The sequence below is a fragment of the Parasteatoda tepidariorum genome, chromosome 8 (assembly GCF_043381705.1).
Source record: "Parasteatoda tepidariorum isolate YZ-2023 chromosome 8, CAS_Ptep_4.0, whole genome shotgun sequence".
In the NCBI taxonomy this organism is placed as follows: Eukaryota; Metazoa; Arthropoda; class Arachnida; order Araneae; family Theridiidae; genus Parasteatoda; species Parasteatoda tepidariorum.
Window position 1 is genome coordinate 32,806,534 of NC_092211.1, and position 17,786 is coordinate 32,824,319.

The following is a 17,786-nucleotide window of genomic DNA, read 5'->3' on the forward strand; positions in this document are numbered from 1 at the left end:
TAGAGAAAATTAAAACTTGTTTATAAAGAAGATTTTCTAGAAAGAGGGTGATTTTTGTTTCTATAATTTTATCCCGGAAAGGGGGTAGAAGTTTATGTTTACAATATTAATTAATGATTTTTACTGGTTTTTTTCATATAAAATTTTTTTGAAGCAAATATATTTGGAAAACGAGTAAAATAGGAACTATTTATTTATTTTTTTCATTCCAAACGCTTCGTTGTACTACATTGTAAGAAATTCGGATCAAATTATGGTGCAAAGTACCGGCACTTTTGGTGCATTAACAAGTCCATTTTACCGAAAGAGTAGTATACCGTAATTTTTATAGCAATATTTATTTAACTAGAGTGATTCAGCGATTTTATTGTAATTATTACTGTAAAAATTGCGCCACATCAGTTTTTTTGTTCCATATTTGCTTCGTCGAAAATGTATTTTGCGGTAAAAAGTACCGGTACCCTGGCTGCTGGTACTTTTTACCGTATTTTGATCCCGAATTTTTTTATAGTGTAGGAATATCACATGCATTATTATTTATGCATATGCTGAGATATTTGAAATATTTTAGATGTGTATTGCAACGGATGTATGTAGTCAGCTTCGTTTGCACAACCGATGATTCAGTAAGTTCTACTGATTGTAGTACTGATGAGATAATAGTCGGACTATGATTTGCTAGTAAGTCATGGTGAACTGGGTTATATAGGACTTATTTCAGAATATAACGAGGATTAACAGCAAGTAAATTTTGTTGGAACATCTAACATGACAACTTATTGGCCTTCAGAACCTGACAAACTTAATCAAATCTACCTTGAGTAAAAAAAGCATGGTCCAAACTACCAGAATATAGTAAAATTTATGGGAAACCAATATATATTGGAAACCAAAAACCTTGGTAATTTCTAACGGAGAGTTGTGGTAATGATTTTGGCAAAACTAACACTAAAATATGGTTTTAAAATATGTGATAGAGTTTGATAAATGTGGTAAAAATTGGTAATCATAAAAATAATTTATTTCGTTAGCTTTATTTTTGATTTTTATACGTTTCACTAAGTGTGTGGTAATAAGAGCTGAATTTTAAAAAATCAGATTTTGCGGTATACAGTTACTATATGAATTGAAAAATTTCCAAAGTAACGGTTTAAATACCGTATATATTATAGATACAATATAATATATCTATCTATCTATCTTTCTATATATATATATCTATANTATATATATATTCTTTTAAACCCAAAACTGTTATTACCATATTACTACGTAGCATGATAACTAATCTCGAATTGTTTTCTTCTTGCATGTCGAGTGTGTGCCGAAGTCTACTGGTAGTCAAAAGAATGATGATTAATTTTATTTGTAATTAGTATTTAAATTTATTTCCTTTTTGAATGTCATTTTTCATGAAAATCCCTTATAGACACTTTGGTGTCGTACACGCTTGCTCTGGTTTAGAGCTGGGGGTTGTGAATTCGATCCTGGCTGGTGACTAAACAACTGCAGCATTTTAAAATTTTACGCGACATCGCATGAAGAAATTTTTTTCTTCATTTTGTTTTCATAAAATCGGTCAAGTAGTAGCAATAATCTGTAACGTAACAAGCATATTTCAACATAGCAAAACTCAGAGGAGATTTTCTTAAAAAATGTCTCGAGCTATAGTTAACTTGTTCAAGTTAAACACGATCTATGATGCTCTTTTTTCTTTTTTTTCTTCTTAACCATGAAAGAAATTAACTGAACATAGGATCTAAGCGTTTCGTGAACGAATGGGCATTACAAAGTGTAGGACACTAATTGGGAAGTACAGGACACAGGAAACTCTTCACATGAAGAGTTTTGTCGGTCAAGTTGTCTCAGTTGTGTCGGTCAAGAGACTGACAGATTAGCTCTTTTTTGGCAACAATATGTGCTCATCTGCATAGAACTAAGTTGATTCTTTAAATGGGTCCAGTTGATGAGACAAAATTTTGGTTGTTTAACCGTATTAGGTGAAAGCAGTTGATAAATGGTTTTTCTCACAGTTAACAGTTTAAATATCATCTTACTTATGGTTATTTCACTGTTTTGCTTGGATATGGTTAAATAAAAATTAAATAAATTGTTACTTAACCATTTTTCATAAATGTTTTTAACAGTGTACTTGTTCTAGAGTATAAATATAACTAAAGGATACTTTAAATTAAAAATATAATAACATACCATATAATCGAAATTTCCCAAAATGAGCTCCTATTTATTAAGATATGCATTCTAAGAAAACATTCGAAATAATTGACGGAATGAATAATGACGCAGTTTAGTAGATAATGATTTACAATAATTGTTTTCAAAATCCTTGCTTTTTTAAAGCTCTAAAAGATGAAAAATGTAATCATTTTTATTACAATGATTTTTCTAAAATTCGTATCTCCGCTTGTTATTCTTAAAAAAGAAAATGCGTATGGCATGCTTTCATTATAGTTATTATTTTTTTTACAAATTTTTTTTTTGATAGAAAGTATGCTTTTTTTGAGCTAGCTCGAAAATAAGTAATCTCATTTCACTCAGAGAAATATGGCCATTCTTAATAAATAGTAATTTTTTCAAAATCTGTAATCAGATGCTTTAGTCTTATTGGTTTATTTTAGGAATGCCTTTACTTTTGTTTACTTTCACTCTTTTGTCAAATAGTATTTACATCCATAATATTTTTTAAAATATTTATATGATTGGATTATCAACATTTAAAATTATCTTTGTTTAATTAATTATTTAAAATTAAAATTTAAGTTTAACTTTATTTATAATTACGAAACTCTAGAATTAAAAGATATTTTCATGAGAAAAATTAATTTTTCTGAATACTTGATATTTATTATTATTTTTATTATTGAGCTATGATCGTAAAAATTTTTGAATTGGTAACGCTTATAAATTATTTCTAAGAAATGAAAATTTAAAATTCGCGTTTTCGATATCTATTTTAATATCTTATCGATATGTAATTGATTTTCAGAAATTATTAAAATAATTTTTTCTGTAAGAGATTAATTTCAAGTTTTTTTTTCAAATAAAGTATGGTGTTTTTAATCTATATAATAGGAATTAAATTGTTTTTCGTATAAAGTGACAATTAAAATGACAATTAAACTGTTTTTGAATACGAATAGGCAATACATTATTTTTGAGTATCATTTAACAACAATCAAATGAATAGTTATTTTTTAATAATTTCTTGAATGCTGCGAACAATTTGAAACTAAAACTAATTTCTTTGCAATTATTTCAAAAAATGTTAATGCAAAATGTGCCGGATTACAACAAGGATAGCAGTTTCACAAAGCTATAAAAATAAAGTAAACTGATTTAATAATTAAAATAAATAAAAATATTTAGAATTTTTTTATTTCAATTAAATCTTAAATAAAATTAATAATTGGTCAGTTTAAGCGAAACTATATAAATAATGCAGTTTTCATTTTATATATATTAAAAACATGTATATAAGTTATAAATATTAAAAATATTAAAAGTTTCACGGATGAATCTGGAAATTTTAACCACATATTCTTGAAAATTTTAATTGCTAAGCATATTATAATTTGGATAAATTATTAACCGTTACACTAAACTATCAAATTAATAATATCTGTTAAATAAAATATTAATGCAACTTTTAAAATACTAATTTTCAAATTTATAACATTTAACATTAATTCTTTAGCATGTAATATTAACATATAACTTATTATATTAAACATGAACTGTTAAACATATAACATTAAACACGATTTATTAAACTTATAATGCAAACACATCACATTAAACCTATTTCATAAGTATATCATATTTATCATTAAATGTTAAATATTCCGCACAAAACCGTATCATATTAAATATTAACTGTGACAGGTTTCAATGACTGTATAACCCTGCAATTATGCATTAACTTCATAAAATCATAAAACATTAATATTCATATCATGATTAGTTTTTATCTAAATAAATGATAAAAAAATTTATTTGCTTGCAACTTTCTAAGATAAGATAAATAGAAAGTGTAATGAATAGCATTTACTGCTTTATCAATTTATCAATTGTTTAATTGTTACATAACCACACTTATCGAGTGTTGTTGTCATATTGTAAATAACGTTACCAGTTTTATCTGAAAAAAGCAGTTCCAATATTTGTTGGTATTAAATTGTTTAGATAAAAAAAAATAAGATTCAGGATGTTTATAAATAACATTAAAAACATTTGTAATATTATATTTCAATATTTTAAATAAATTAATAATATAAATTTATTATTTAATGCTATTAAATTTTATTTCTTGAAATATGAAATATTAACGCTTTCTTATATGGGTATTTAAAAAAATTAAATTTCTTCAACTTATGGTTATTATATGTAACGTGGAGAATAAATTTTATTCTTATTTTATAAAAATTTTTCATCATTTTTTTTCGTTGAGCATTTCTTCGTCAATTTAATGTTAAAGCAGCATTGAACAGGGCCAGGAAATTATTAAATTAGTTGTTTTCTTTGATTTTAGTGTTCAATAACTCAAAAGAGTTAAAAAATTTAACTGTTTCAATTTTATAAAAATTAATGACTAAAATTACCCAGAAAAAAAAGTAGTGAATGTACACGGAAAAAAAAATCTGGTACGTAATTATATATACTGAATGGTAATGACATTTCTGTCAAAAAAACTCTAAAATTCTGGTTAAAAAAACCAAAATATGCATTATTTAAACCATTCATTTGGTAATATTTTTGTTCATGTGGTAATGGTCTACCCGAAATTCTGGTTTTGAAAACTACAGTTCTTATTACCACACATTTAGTAAAAGGTACAAAATTAGTAAATTTAACCGAATAAATGCTTTTATTTTGACCATGCTCTAAGGTATCATAAGGAAGTTAACAAGTTTCATCACATTTACTAAATTTTATCACAAGTTATAAAATTATATTTAATTGTATATTTTACAAAAAAACATTGCCAAAGCACTTCGGTAAAAATTATCGAATTTTTTGGTGTTCTTATAGAGCCAGAAACACGTTACATTTTACTAAATCTTAGTAGTTTTGAACACTCATTGTGTGTTCTTAGTGTTTGTATATACATAAATATGCTTGTGTAAATTTTAATTAAGTAAAAAATGATCTCATATTTCAGAAAGTTATCGGGAAAGGTAAGCTTGTCGTTTAACAGTAAACACATTACTGAAAAATAAGACTACTGAGTAACTGCTTAGAGCTATTGTCAGATCGCGATTTCCCTTTAAAAATTTTATTTATATGAAAATTATTGTACTTTTAGGTTGTAGAATAAGAACGTTTTCTGAAAACCTGAATAAAAGTTTTAAGAACTGATAATCAAGTTGAAGCTTTAAATAAAAAATTTTCATGAAAAAATGTAATCTAGAAAGCTAACTAAATTACACTTAGAAAATTCAATTTTGATGAGATAAATGGATAAAGTATTATCAACTATCTTCAGTTGAAATGGAAAGCTAACTATATCGATATATATAATGTTAAATAATTTAAATGCATGCTAATTTTTTTAAATATAAAGATTGTGAATGAAAAATAAATAGCTTTACATTTGTGCAAATAAACTGTATGATAAATAATTTTAATGTAATATCCTAGATCAGAATGAGATAAGAACATTAAAAATGTGAAAATTGATCCAGTTGAAATAAAATTTATCTGCATCTAAGAAAACTGAACTATTCTGTCAACATTTGAATATGTTCAAGAAAAATCTGCTCAACATTGAATAATAATATCACTATTCAAATTTCACTATTCACCTCACCTTGAATAATAATATCTTGCACTGAAAAAAACGTATGATCAAAACTACCAGAATATGGTAAAATTTTCCATGTTTCTAACTCAAAGGGAAGACCCCAAAACTTAGTAATTTTTACCAACGTTTTTTGGTAATGATTTTAGTGAAATTAACATTAAAATCTGGCTTTATAATACGTGATGAAATTTAGTAATTTTATCATGATATTTAAGATTATGACACTAAGACCATTTTTTCTTTTAAATTCAATATTCAGTTTTGAATTTTTTGCTAAAATTGTGGTAATAAGAACTGTAATTTAGAAAATCAGAATTTCCGGTAAACCACTACCATATGAACGGAAAAATTACCTAATGAATATTTTAAATACCGTATATTTTGGCTTTATTGATTATAATTATTTTTTAATTTTTTTTTATTAGAAATGTCATCTTACAGAACAGTACGTTTAACAGAATTTTTTACTCCGTTTATAATTTAATCTGCAATAAGTTTCTAATGCTTGACGCAAACTTGATTTAAACGTTATTGTTTGTAGAAAATTGCTCAAATTTAAATTTTTTCGTAGCGAACTTTTAAGTACTTATTTTTCAAGAAGTTAAACCTTTCCATGAATTGCAAAAACGATTTGCGTTTAGAGGATTTCTTTGATGTATAAGATTTCTTTTTCTCTTTTTTTTTAAATAAAAATAATTCGAACTGGTTTCAAAACAATTATTTGAACTGAAGTAATTATTAATAATTGCCTAATTTTTCACAAAAATTAAAAATTTCGACGAAATCTAAAATTGATTTCCGCTCAGGTTTAATTTTTGATGTGTAAAAAGTAATTTAATAATAATAATTAATAAGTATTAAATTTTCTTATACCTTTTAAATAATTATACAACATTCAAAATAATTATCCAACATTCGAAAATAATTATCCAATCCAATATCTTTTGATAATAATGATTCAAAATGTTTTGAAATTTGACTACGCACTGCACGATCTACAAATAACTCACGACACATTTACAAATAATTACTTGACTTTTAAATATTTTAAAAATTTTAAAAATATTTGCCTTTAAGTGTAACTTTTAATGTTTTAAGGATAATTTTTTTTAAAAAAAAGAAAGATTAATGATTAGATTTGTGTTAACATTAATTCATTTGTGGAAAATGAAGCTATTCGCTCACTGTTCGATATCTATCATATATGTGCTTAATACGTTAATGCCGTATTATATTGTTTACATATAAATTTTTACGTAAATTTTTATAAATAGTTATGTTTCATGATTTTTTTCAAATTTGTTTGAATTCGATTAAGTTTTCTTCATCTTTATTATTTTTTTTTGAATCTCAAATATGTTTGCTGAATTTCCCCTTCAATCTGTTGCTCTCATAAAGGAAAAATTCAAATGTAATTCGATTTTTACAAACTTCTTAAAAACCAAGATTAGGATGTAAAGAATACATTTTTTGAAAAACCAAAAGAAAAATATTAAACAAGTTTTCTTTCGAAATAGTACAAATAAAATATTATAAGATAGTTAAGATACAATATTATAAGAGAGAAAAGATACAATATTGTTATAAAAATATATCTTATAATAAATACTCTTATGGTCAATAGATGGCAGCAGTATAGCTCATCACTGCTTCTGTCATTCTCCATCTCCATCCTCCTTCTGTCAAAAGGATGGTCAAGTAAATGTTTTTTTTAACTTTTCTGGATTATTTTGCGGTTTAATACTACATCTTTATAGGAAATTTTGTTTTGAGCAATGTTTCAGTGCAGTCATAAATTCCTTGTATCCAAGTCTTTTTTTTTTATGAATTCTGTTTTAAATGTTTTCTTTTCCTTAAATGAAAAAAATGATTTTTTTAAAATAAACTTATAAAAATAAAAAATATTCTGATTTTTTGCATTAGTTTTTCAAACCAGTGCAATATTTAGCTTAAAATTCGGAATTAAAAGTGCATAAAATTCAAAAACTCATACTCTTATTTATGCTTTAATCATTTATTATTTTTGTGCATATTTTAATCTTTATTCAACTCTTGCGCATAAAACTAAAAAAATTTTTAAGAGCCTTTATGTTCCCCAAAACTCATAGTTAAATTATTAACTGTTTTGCTGTTTGATAAGTATATGATTGCGTTTAAGTTTATAAAAGTGAGAAAAGCCATGTGGGTTAGATGTTAGACAGCTTTTTTTTGCAATAACTTCAAGTCGAGAAAAGTGGAGTGAAAATGTTGCAAGCAACGTAACTATTTCTAAAAATAATAAATTTTATGTACTGCTGCTAGTTGTTCTTTTAGACGAAATCTATTAAATGTGTTTTATAGTAATGGAAAAATCAAATAAGATTTTTTTTTATGAAAAGAAAAAAACAATTTGATGATGAAGTTGAAATAATAGCTGAGTCAAACAACAGGATCTAAATTTTATCATAATAGAATCGGAAACTAAATTTGAGTTAATAAAGACTTTTGGGACTCTTTAATCGAAAAAAAATTATTTTAATGCTATATTTTGTTTATGTTAAGGAAAAAAATGATTGTAAAACAATTTAGGGGTTGAAGATTGAAGTGAACACAGGGAGAGCTCTCTCGTCTTAACATGCTATTGATGAAGCACCATAATTTATTTTATTGTGTAATAATGCTTACATTAATACTTAATTAACAAAGAAAAATTAAATATTAATTTGACTTTCATCTGATGTTTTTATTATGATAGTAGATTCTTAATGAATAATCAAATTGATATGGTATCGTGAAATCGTATCGTGATATGGTATCATCCGCCAAACATTAAAGACGTTACTGCACATGCTCTTCCCATACTCATACTCAGAAGTATCATATGAAATTTTTTATGAGTAATCAAATTGATATGGTATCGTCCGTCAAACATTAAAGACGTTACTGCACATGCTCTTCCCATACTCATACTCAGAAGTATCATATGACATTTTTAATGAGTAATCAAATTGATATGGTATCGCGAAATCGTATCGTGATACGGTATCGTCTGCCAAACATTAAAGACGTTACTGCACATGCTCTTCCCATACTCTTATTCATAAGTATCATATGACATTTTTAATGAGTAATCAAATTGATATGGTATCGTGAAATCGTATTGTGATGGTATCGTCCGCCTAACATTAAAGACGACTGCACATGATCTTCACATACTCATACGGGGGGTAAAAGTATCATATGACATTGTATAGATTAAGTATTTTCAATGAGTTTAAAAGTATCATATGATAAATATAAGCTTCATAAGTGTATACTATATAAAGTATGGTTGAAAAGAAACTTACTTCTAAAACTTTTTTAATGGAAAAATATTTAAAGTTCGGAATAAATAATTATGATAAACATTATTTTTTCGAAAAAAACTTCTTCCACGGTTTTCATAAAAAACCACTAAAGATTATAAATACTATAATAAAAATAGTTACTAAACTTATCTCTACAATTACTTTTGCGTAAGAGTTTAGTTTAATTTGTTTGTAGACAAGAATATCACTATTCTAATGAAAAGGAACTTCCTTAATGGATTTTTGAAATAAAAAGTAAATTAGCCAATGGTTATTTAGAATCAAGGAAATTACAAAATTGCAGGAAACCACAAATAAAAAATTGTTAACGAGAAATTCAATTAAATATAATTATCAAAAACTTACCCAACAATTGAATGCCACCTTCTCAATCCGAGGCTTGCCTTTTTTGATTTAACGTACTAATATCGCTTTCAAGGTTGAGGACTATGTAAAAATACCGCCTACCACGTGACACTAACCCACTGTTATTTGCATAACTTTTACGAACGGGGAAAAAGGTGTGTTCCTTTTAAACAAAACACCTCTTCAAATAGGAAATGGGATATCGTCTTTCTTATAGAGAAATCCGTATAACGGGATGTCAGAAATTCTGAAATCGGGAACGATGACTTGCATCTGATTGAGCTTTAAGCTGAAAAGTTCTTTTCACAATTGCATGTTATCGACCTGGTTTGAAAACTTAACCTCGATTAAATTGTAGTGGGTGGCTGTGATATTTAGTGTAGAAATGAAAATTAATCATGTAAATGAGCGAAAACTATTGATTAACATCCTAATTTTGTCCGAGTTTCTTTAACTTTCGAACATAATACGCTGACTTCATATTTCGAGTTTTTTTTAATATATTAAAATATTTTATGCTGGAATATTTGTTTGAATATTATAGACAATTTTAGTTATTTTTAAAAATTGAAATTAAAGGTTATGCTATATGATTTATAATCTGAAACAAATTCAAAAAATGCATTTTTTAAATGATAATACAATTAGCGATTGGAAAAAGGTATTCTTTTTTTTATAATAATTTGATAGTTTGTATAATTGAGACAATTTTAATATTCGTTTGTATGTACCTACTGTAAGTTACCTACTATATTGATAAAGACATGTCTCTAATTCATTGATACCATATGTTGAAGAAATGAACTTTCGCACACTGAGAAAAAAAGTGTGGTGAAAACTACCAGAAGATGAAAAAATTTGCCGTGTTTCTGGCTCTATGGGAATATTAAAAAGGTCTGTAATTTTTCCCGAAGCTCTTTTTGTAAAATTAACAATTAAATATGGCATAATAATGTGTGATAAAATTTGGTTAATGTGGTAAAATTTGGTAATTTTATCATGATTCTTTAGAGCATTGCAAGAGAATCCTTTGTTCGGTTAAATTTACTTTTTAGTTTTGTATTTTTTATTAAATATGAGGTAATAAGAACTATAATTTTGAAAACCGTAGTTTCGAGTAAACCGTTCGGGTAAACGGAAAAATTACCAAATGAATGGTTTAAATACCGCATATTTTGGCCTTATTAACCAGAATTTTGATTTTTTAAGCCAGAAATGTCATTACCATACAGCATGGTAATTTTACCACAATTGTTTTCTCCGTGAAAAATTTAATTGTCCTTTTTTAAAAGCGCTTTTTCTTATTGAAGAAGAACAAATTTTTATTTGAACCAATTTGGTCTAGAATTCCATAACTAATGTGATGATAGTACTAATGTAGTTCTCTTTGAAAATAAAAGTGTTTTGTAGTTTTTGATAAATTAAATGATAAATTTAGATTTTTTTCTGAGAGAGAAAAATCTGAATTTATGGTTGAATTTTGCCAAAAATAAAAAAAGTAATAAAACAAAATCATATGTGCAACTATAACTTAATTAAAAATGCGCATGCTGGGAAAGTTTTAAACTAAATCGGTTGAAAATAAGAGAAAATATTAAGATTATGAGCAAGAAAAGTCAATTTTAGAAAACATCATTTTCAACTTAAAGTTAATTTTATTCGTACTCGCGTCAGTGTAAAAAAAATCTGTAACTTTCACATTCACATTAAAACATGTGCTATAATGTGCCCTTTAAAAAGGTAAAAGAAAGTGTTTTATCACAACATATAACAGAGTAATGACACAGACAGTTGTATCTCAAGAATAATATTTTCGATTTGTTCAGAGGTAATGAAGAAAATAACTTATTTTCCTGTTATTTTATTAAAGAAAAATATTTAGTTAAGAAAAAGTTTTTTTTAGCAGTCGTTAAATGACGTGTGTTCGAAATATTGGCTAATTTTAATTATTTTCACTCACATTGGTAAATTTCTGGTAAATACCATGTACCGTAAATTTGTTACAATAGAAAAGCAACTTACTAAATCATACTTACAATCATAATTTGCCATTACACTGCAATATGTTAAACTTTTAGAAATCATTTGAGCTTATAACAAATAATTTTCGATGTAGTTTTTACTACACCTTCCACCAAAGTACCAACTCGACATACAATGACAACAGTTCAAATTTATAAGTGATAAAAATTGATAAAACTTAATTCATAGATTTTTCTTGAGATATCAGGTTTTAGTTTTGCTCCATTTTTGAATATGTTAAATTTGGTATTTTCTTGTTATCTGATTTCATCATTTTTGCCATCAAATCTGCCATCATTTTACGTTTATTTAAAACTTAAATACAATAAAGATAAAAATTTAGAAAAATTGAAAATTAGTCACGACTAAAGCTGTGAAAGTCACTAATTTTTAAAATTATAAAAATATAAAAAATATCTGTAAGGAATATAAAACACTTTATAAGAGACACTGCAAAAATTTTTAGGGTTTCTCTAAAAAAATGGTTACAACTAATTTATATAAGATACCAGAGAGAGTAAAGTTTATCATTACGGTTAACAACATTTTGGTCTAACACTAAAATTTAAAATAAGAATGAGATATAAAACACAAAAGATCAAGAAAATTTATTTTTACGTTATAATTTAAAATAAGAACTTTTATTTCAGAATGTGTACTCACACTAATTCTTAGAATAAAATTACTTCGTAAATTGGACATACTCACAGCATAGGGAAAATATTAATACGAATTCGAACTAGACTTAATAGAACAGTAGCGAATCGAATTTAAACATTATAAATTATTTCATACAATTGACGGATATTTTGTAATTAAAGTATAATTATCGTTATTACACAACTAAAAACAATTCTGTAGATGTATAGCAGTGTGCAAAACGAATACAATGTCGTACAATTTCATACTCGATTGTAAGCTATCAACTGTTGCTAATGGATTATATCTAAACATACGCCAAAATTGGTGTTTTTGGAAGCAAAAATATTTCTGAATGGTTGAATGCGTGTAAGTTTGATGTAAGCACTATCCATTTACTCTTCAAAAAGTATATGAACGCACGATTTTGTGTTAATTTGAAATGAAGTGTTCATTCACACAATTTTCAGGGGTGTTCAACACAAAATTTGGAGAAATATTTAACCACAATTTTTACAGTGCAGCAATAGAGCTTATTACACTGTTAGAAATTTCTCGGAAAAAATAATTAAATAACAGTTTATGGAATGGTTATTTTACCATATTTAATCAAAACAGTCAAATGACCATAAATAAAATGGTAATCAATCTGTTAAGTTTCAGAAAAACTGTTTATTAACTTCTTTACCCTAATACGGTTAAACAACCAGAATTTTATCTCACCAACTAGAACCACCTAATGAAGCTACTTAGTTCGTAGCAACTGCTGCATCATAGTCGAGCGGGCTTATCTGTCAATCTCATGACCGGCAGAACTGGAGTTCGAGTCCTAGTGTTGACACCACAATATTTCCTCCATTTTCTTCAAATCAAGAAGAATTTCCAGTGTCCGGCACTCTCCAATGCCTATTACATTACGAACGAAAAACCGAGCTCCAAGACTAGTTAAAAAAATTTTTTTTACGTTTTTGAAAAATGCTAGTTGTAAATGGTTTCAAAACCATAAAGGAAAAAAAAATGTTCTTTACCGTAAACTTTACGGTTAATCGGGTAGACAGACAACTGCTAGTTATTTTACCATAATTTTAGAATGAAAATTTTAACAGTGTAGAGGGTATGATACAGTTCTTCACGATAATCGAGAATATTGCAAAAAATTAATATTGATAGAACTATATTTCTCATGACAATAAAGATCTCAATATACTGAATCAATCATAGAAGCATAATTTTTGTTTCACTATTACTTAAACATACTTCTCTACTTGTCCTGTCATGTTAGAACTGGCTAACATGTTAAACTAGAAAAGTACAAGACTAACATGACAAATCTCAAGAAGTGAATAACAATAAGCATGAAAAATATTTGCAAATAATCTGTGGCAACCACAATATTTTGGCTACACACACATCAGGAGGTACATCAAAAAAGTAGAAAAAAGGTGTTTGTATAATAATGATTGAAGTATAAAGAAAAGTGTTTGATAAATTCAGTATTTTTTTTATTAATGAAAAGAGTAATATTGGTAAAACCATATTTCTCATTCTTCCGTGAGTTTCATGAAGCGGAAGATCTCAATATCGTGCCTCTATCACAGAAGCATCAACTTTGTTTTTATTATAACTTAACTACTCTTCTCTACATGTCTAGTTCATCTCACGATTTTCATATTATTCACCTGCCTTTGCGTGATCCATACCTTAAAAGGGTTAAGTACCCTTGTTTTGTATTAAGAATTTAACGATTTCCACCGTATAATGATGATTGAGCTGTTAGTTTGATAGAACTTGCTATGGAATGTTCCCCTTCATTGATTGGCACAGGCGAGCCAAAGAACTGATTTTTATCGGCAAAATTCTTTTTATTCGGTATTCGATGATTATGCTAGATTGAATCAATTGTGAGGATCTAAAACGTTTCATTTTGGCTCGTATTCGATAGCGGAATGACCGTTTCAGAACGTGTTTTGCGGATGGCTATCGACAAGGTTTGGCAGATCTTTGAATCTAAAACTTATAGTTGGAATGCATTACCTAAATTGTAGCGTTGGCACCAAATGGTTTTATAGGAGGATTTTTTTAAAATACTGAACACTCCTCATTGAAGCAAAATAAACATTTATTAACAACAAGTTTTCTTTATGACACTTTTATGAGTAGGAAGAAAAAAATATTTAAATATTATCACTCACTTTTTGTTTCACTTAGGCTAATGTCTTGTTAATGCTCTCTTAGTTATTGTCTTAGTTAGGTTATGGCTAATATATTTTAATTTAAAATTAATATACTAAGTTATTTACATTTGTTTCCCTTATTTTCACATTGATTTCACTAACTAATAAATATAAAACAATTTTTATTTGCAAACAATCTATATTTTTTACCACGTTTATACCAACTTGCCTTCGTATTTTATGTCTGTTCGGGTGGAATTTTGTAATCGATTTTAAACTTAATTCCCGACTAGCTACAGACTTCAATTTTGGCACATAGTTCAGAATTGGATGAGAATACATGAAAATGAAGAGAAAAAAAGACATACAAAGTAAAATAAAATTAAAATTAAAGAAAAATTAATATTTTCGCGATTGTCTTTTGTCATCGATTTGATTATGTCAAATTAGTGTCACATGTCAGTTGAAAAGTTTTGTGTACAGTGAGTGAAAAAATTGAGATTTTGGAAGTAAGTACAAAAAAAAGTAAAAATAAAAATAATATTTTTAAAAACCATGTTTTTGTAGTGGAGAAAAATAATTAAAAAACAAAAATTTGAAAAACGAAAAACGTGGGGTTCATGAAATACATAACAGTACATATACACATACATATACACATTTTCTTACTCATACACATGCACAGTCACATCCACCTATACATCCACATACACATGCATATACACAAACATATTCCACATCCACATTCAGATACAATTGCAGATATTCTCATGAGCACACATACTGTTACTGTTGTGTATTTCATGCGTCCCACGTTTTTCGTTTTTCAAATTTTTGTTTTTTGATTGTTATTATCCACTACAAAAACGTGGTTTTAGAAAGTATTATTTTTATTTAATTTTTCTTTTTTTTTTGAATAAAACCAATTCAAATAAAAAGCAATCCCCTAAACAAACTTTTTTTACTTATTCACTGCAAAAAAAATATTGTATAGTTGCCACCATTATCAATGTAGAGGTAAATTAAACACATTTTTAAGTACAGAATTGTAGTTATAGAACAAAAAAATTATATAAAGTTTATATAATTTAGAAGGAAAAAGAGACCGGTTGTTTTCTTAATTTAAGGCGCCACTTTTTTGTTGTTGAATCTCCACAAGGAGAGTGGTAATTTTCAGGTCTACCTACATGTCACAATTGAGAAAAAGTTTTAATGTCTCATGATTTAAGAAAAATCAAAGTTTTTCTGAAATTATTGAAAAAGCTTGGGAACGTCTGCTTTAAAATTTTACTGCAATGAAAAGTGACGTTAAAAAAAAAGGACGTTCGAAATATTTGCTGTTCCTGCTTCAGATGGCAGACACTCAATACATATGTTTCCTTTTTCTTCGAAAGTATTCTGTCAAGTGCGCAGCCTGGAACAAACACTCCCATTAAAATTATTCACTTCACAAGCTTAAAAGTCATTTTAGGGTTTTGCACGACTTGTGCCTAATAAATATTTTGAGAAGAATTCAATTGCAGACTATTCTTTGCTCAATGTACCGAAGAGAATAATGGTTGTGTGTGTGGTCTTTATTTACTCAGAACTAAGTCTGAAAATGTTTTTAAAACCTGTGATCATAGCTATTAAAAAATTAAGTGTTTGACGCCTTTAACTCTTAATTCTTGAGGCCCTTAATTTCATCAATTTTCTTAAAAAGCATGATTTAATTTAAAATTAAATAGAAATTTTTATTTTTATATCGGAGAGAATAATGAGAATTAATAGTTGTGTGCATGGTCTTTATTTATTTAGAAATAAATCTGAAAATGTTTTCAAAACCTGTGATTATAGCCATTGAGAAATTAAGTGTTTGAGGCCTTTATTTCTGAAAAGGCAGAAAATATTATTCTTAAAACTGAGTTTAAATCAGTTTTCTTGAAAAGCATGACTTAAGGTAAAATTAAAAATATATATATTATTTTAACACCGGATAGAATAATCGGAATTAATAGTTGTGTGTGAGATCCTTATTTACTTAGAAATAAATCTGAAAATGTTTTCAAAACCCTTGGTTACAGCAATTAGCAAAATTAAGTGCTTGAGGCCTTTATTTCTGAAAAGGCAGAAAATATTATTCTTAAAACTGAGTTTAAATCAGTTTTCTTGAAAAGCATGACTTAAGGTAAAATTAAGAAAAATATATTATTTTAACACCGGAAAGAATAATCAGAATTAATAGCTGTGTGTGTGATCTTTATTTACTTAGAAATAAATCTGAAAATGTTTTCAAAACCCTTGATTATAGCCATTCAAAAATTAAGTGTTTGAGGCCTTTATTTCTGAAAAGGCAGGAAGTGTAATTTTTTAAACAGAGCGTAAATCGTTTTTTAAAAGCATAGTTTAAGGCATAATTTAATGAAAATTATTATTTTTTATTAAATTATATTAGATACTATTCTATGATGAATGTACCGAAGAGAATCATGGAAATTACTGGTTGTGTGTGTGGTCTTTATTTACGTAAACTAAATATGAAATTGTTTTCAAAACCTATCATAAGCATTAACAGATTAAGTGCTTATGGTCTTTATTTAAAAAAAAGGCAGGAAATATTATTTTTAACTGAGTGTAAATCGGTTTTCTAGAAAAGCATGATTTGAGATAAAATTTAAAAAAAAATATTATTTTTACACCGAAAAGAGTAATTGGAATTAATAGCTTTGCGTGGCTTAGAAATGAACCTCAAAATGTTTTCAAAACCAGTGATCATAGCCATTAAAAAAATTAAGTGTTTGAAACCTTTATTTCTGAAAAGATAGGATATTTAATTTTTAAAAGCGAGAGTAAATCAATTTTTTTTGAAAAGCATGGTTTAAGGTGTAATTTTTTTTTTTACAATGAAGTGAAGTATTTTTACAATGAAGCCATAAATTATTCTAATGCACATGAACATATGTGTTGTAAACATACAAAAATGAATAAATAAATAAATGAAAGGCCTAGTACTAAATGTGAATATGCATTATGAATATAACTTAGAATTCTGATTTAGTTTTTGACTTTGAACTAAATCGGAAAATGTTCTCAAAACCTGTGAACATAGGCATTAAATAATTAAGCGTTTAAGCCCTTTATTTCTGAAAAGGTAGGAGATTTTATTTTCAAAATCGAGCTCAAAACTTGTCAATGTTTTTTTCCTTGATTTTTATTTATACATAATAATGGACTCTAAAGAAATTGTCGGAATGTTTAAAAATGCCGGCACTAGTGAAATGCTTCTTAAATAATAGTAATAATAACAGAAATTAGAATTTAGTGTAATAAGTAATCTTTCAGACAATAACAGTATTTAATTCCTTTTTTTCTATAATTTTTAAATTTATATGGTAACGGTTTACCCGAAATTCTGGTTTTCAAAATTATCATTCTTATTACCACTCAAAAGAATCATAA

General features: G+C 26.7%; 1 protein-coding gene and 1 long non-coding RNA gene across 6 annotated transcripts in view; one reads left to right on the forward strand and one right to left on the reverse strand.

The window, feature by feature from the left end:
• Positions 1-17,786, forward strand: part of LOC139426315 (uncharacterized) — a 97,759-nt gene that overhangs the window by 64,400 nt on the left and 15,573 nt on the right. The window lies entirely within an intron of this gene.
• The window catches only part of LOC107441514 (uncharacterized), a 158,739-nt gene that overhangs the window by 61,681 nt on the left and 79,272 nt on the right, over positions 1-17,786 (reverse strand). The window contains exon 1 of one of the 2 annotated variants that reach the window (XM_071184611.1): positions 9,514-9,566. The exons of the other annotated variant lie outside the window; for it this stretch is intronic. The gene's annotated coding sequence lies outside the window, so the exon portion shown is untranslated. Of the gene's footprint in view, positions 1-9,513; positions 9,567-17,786 lie in introns of those variants that run through there. 2 annotated transcript variants of the gene reach the window in all.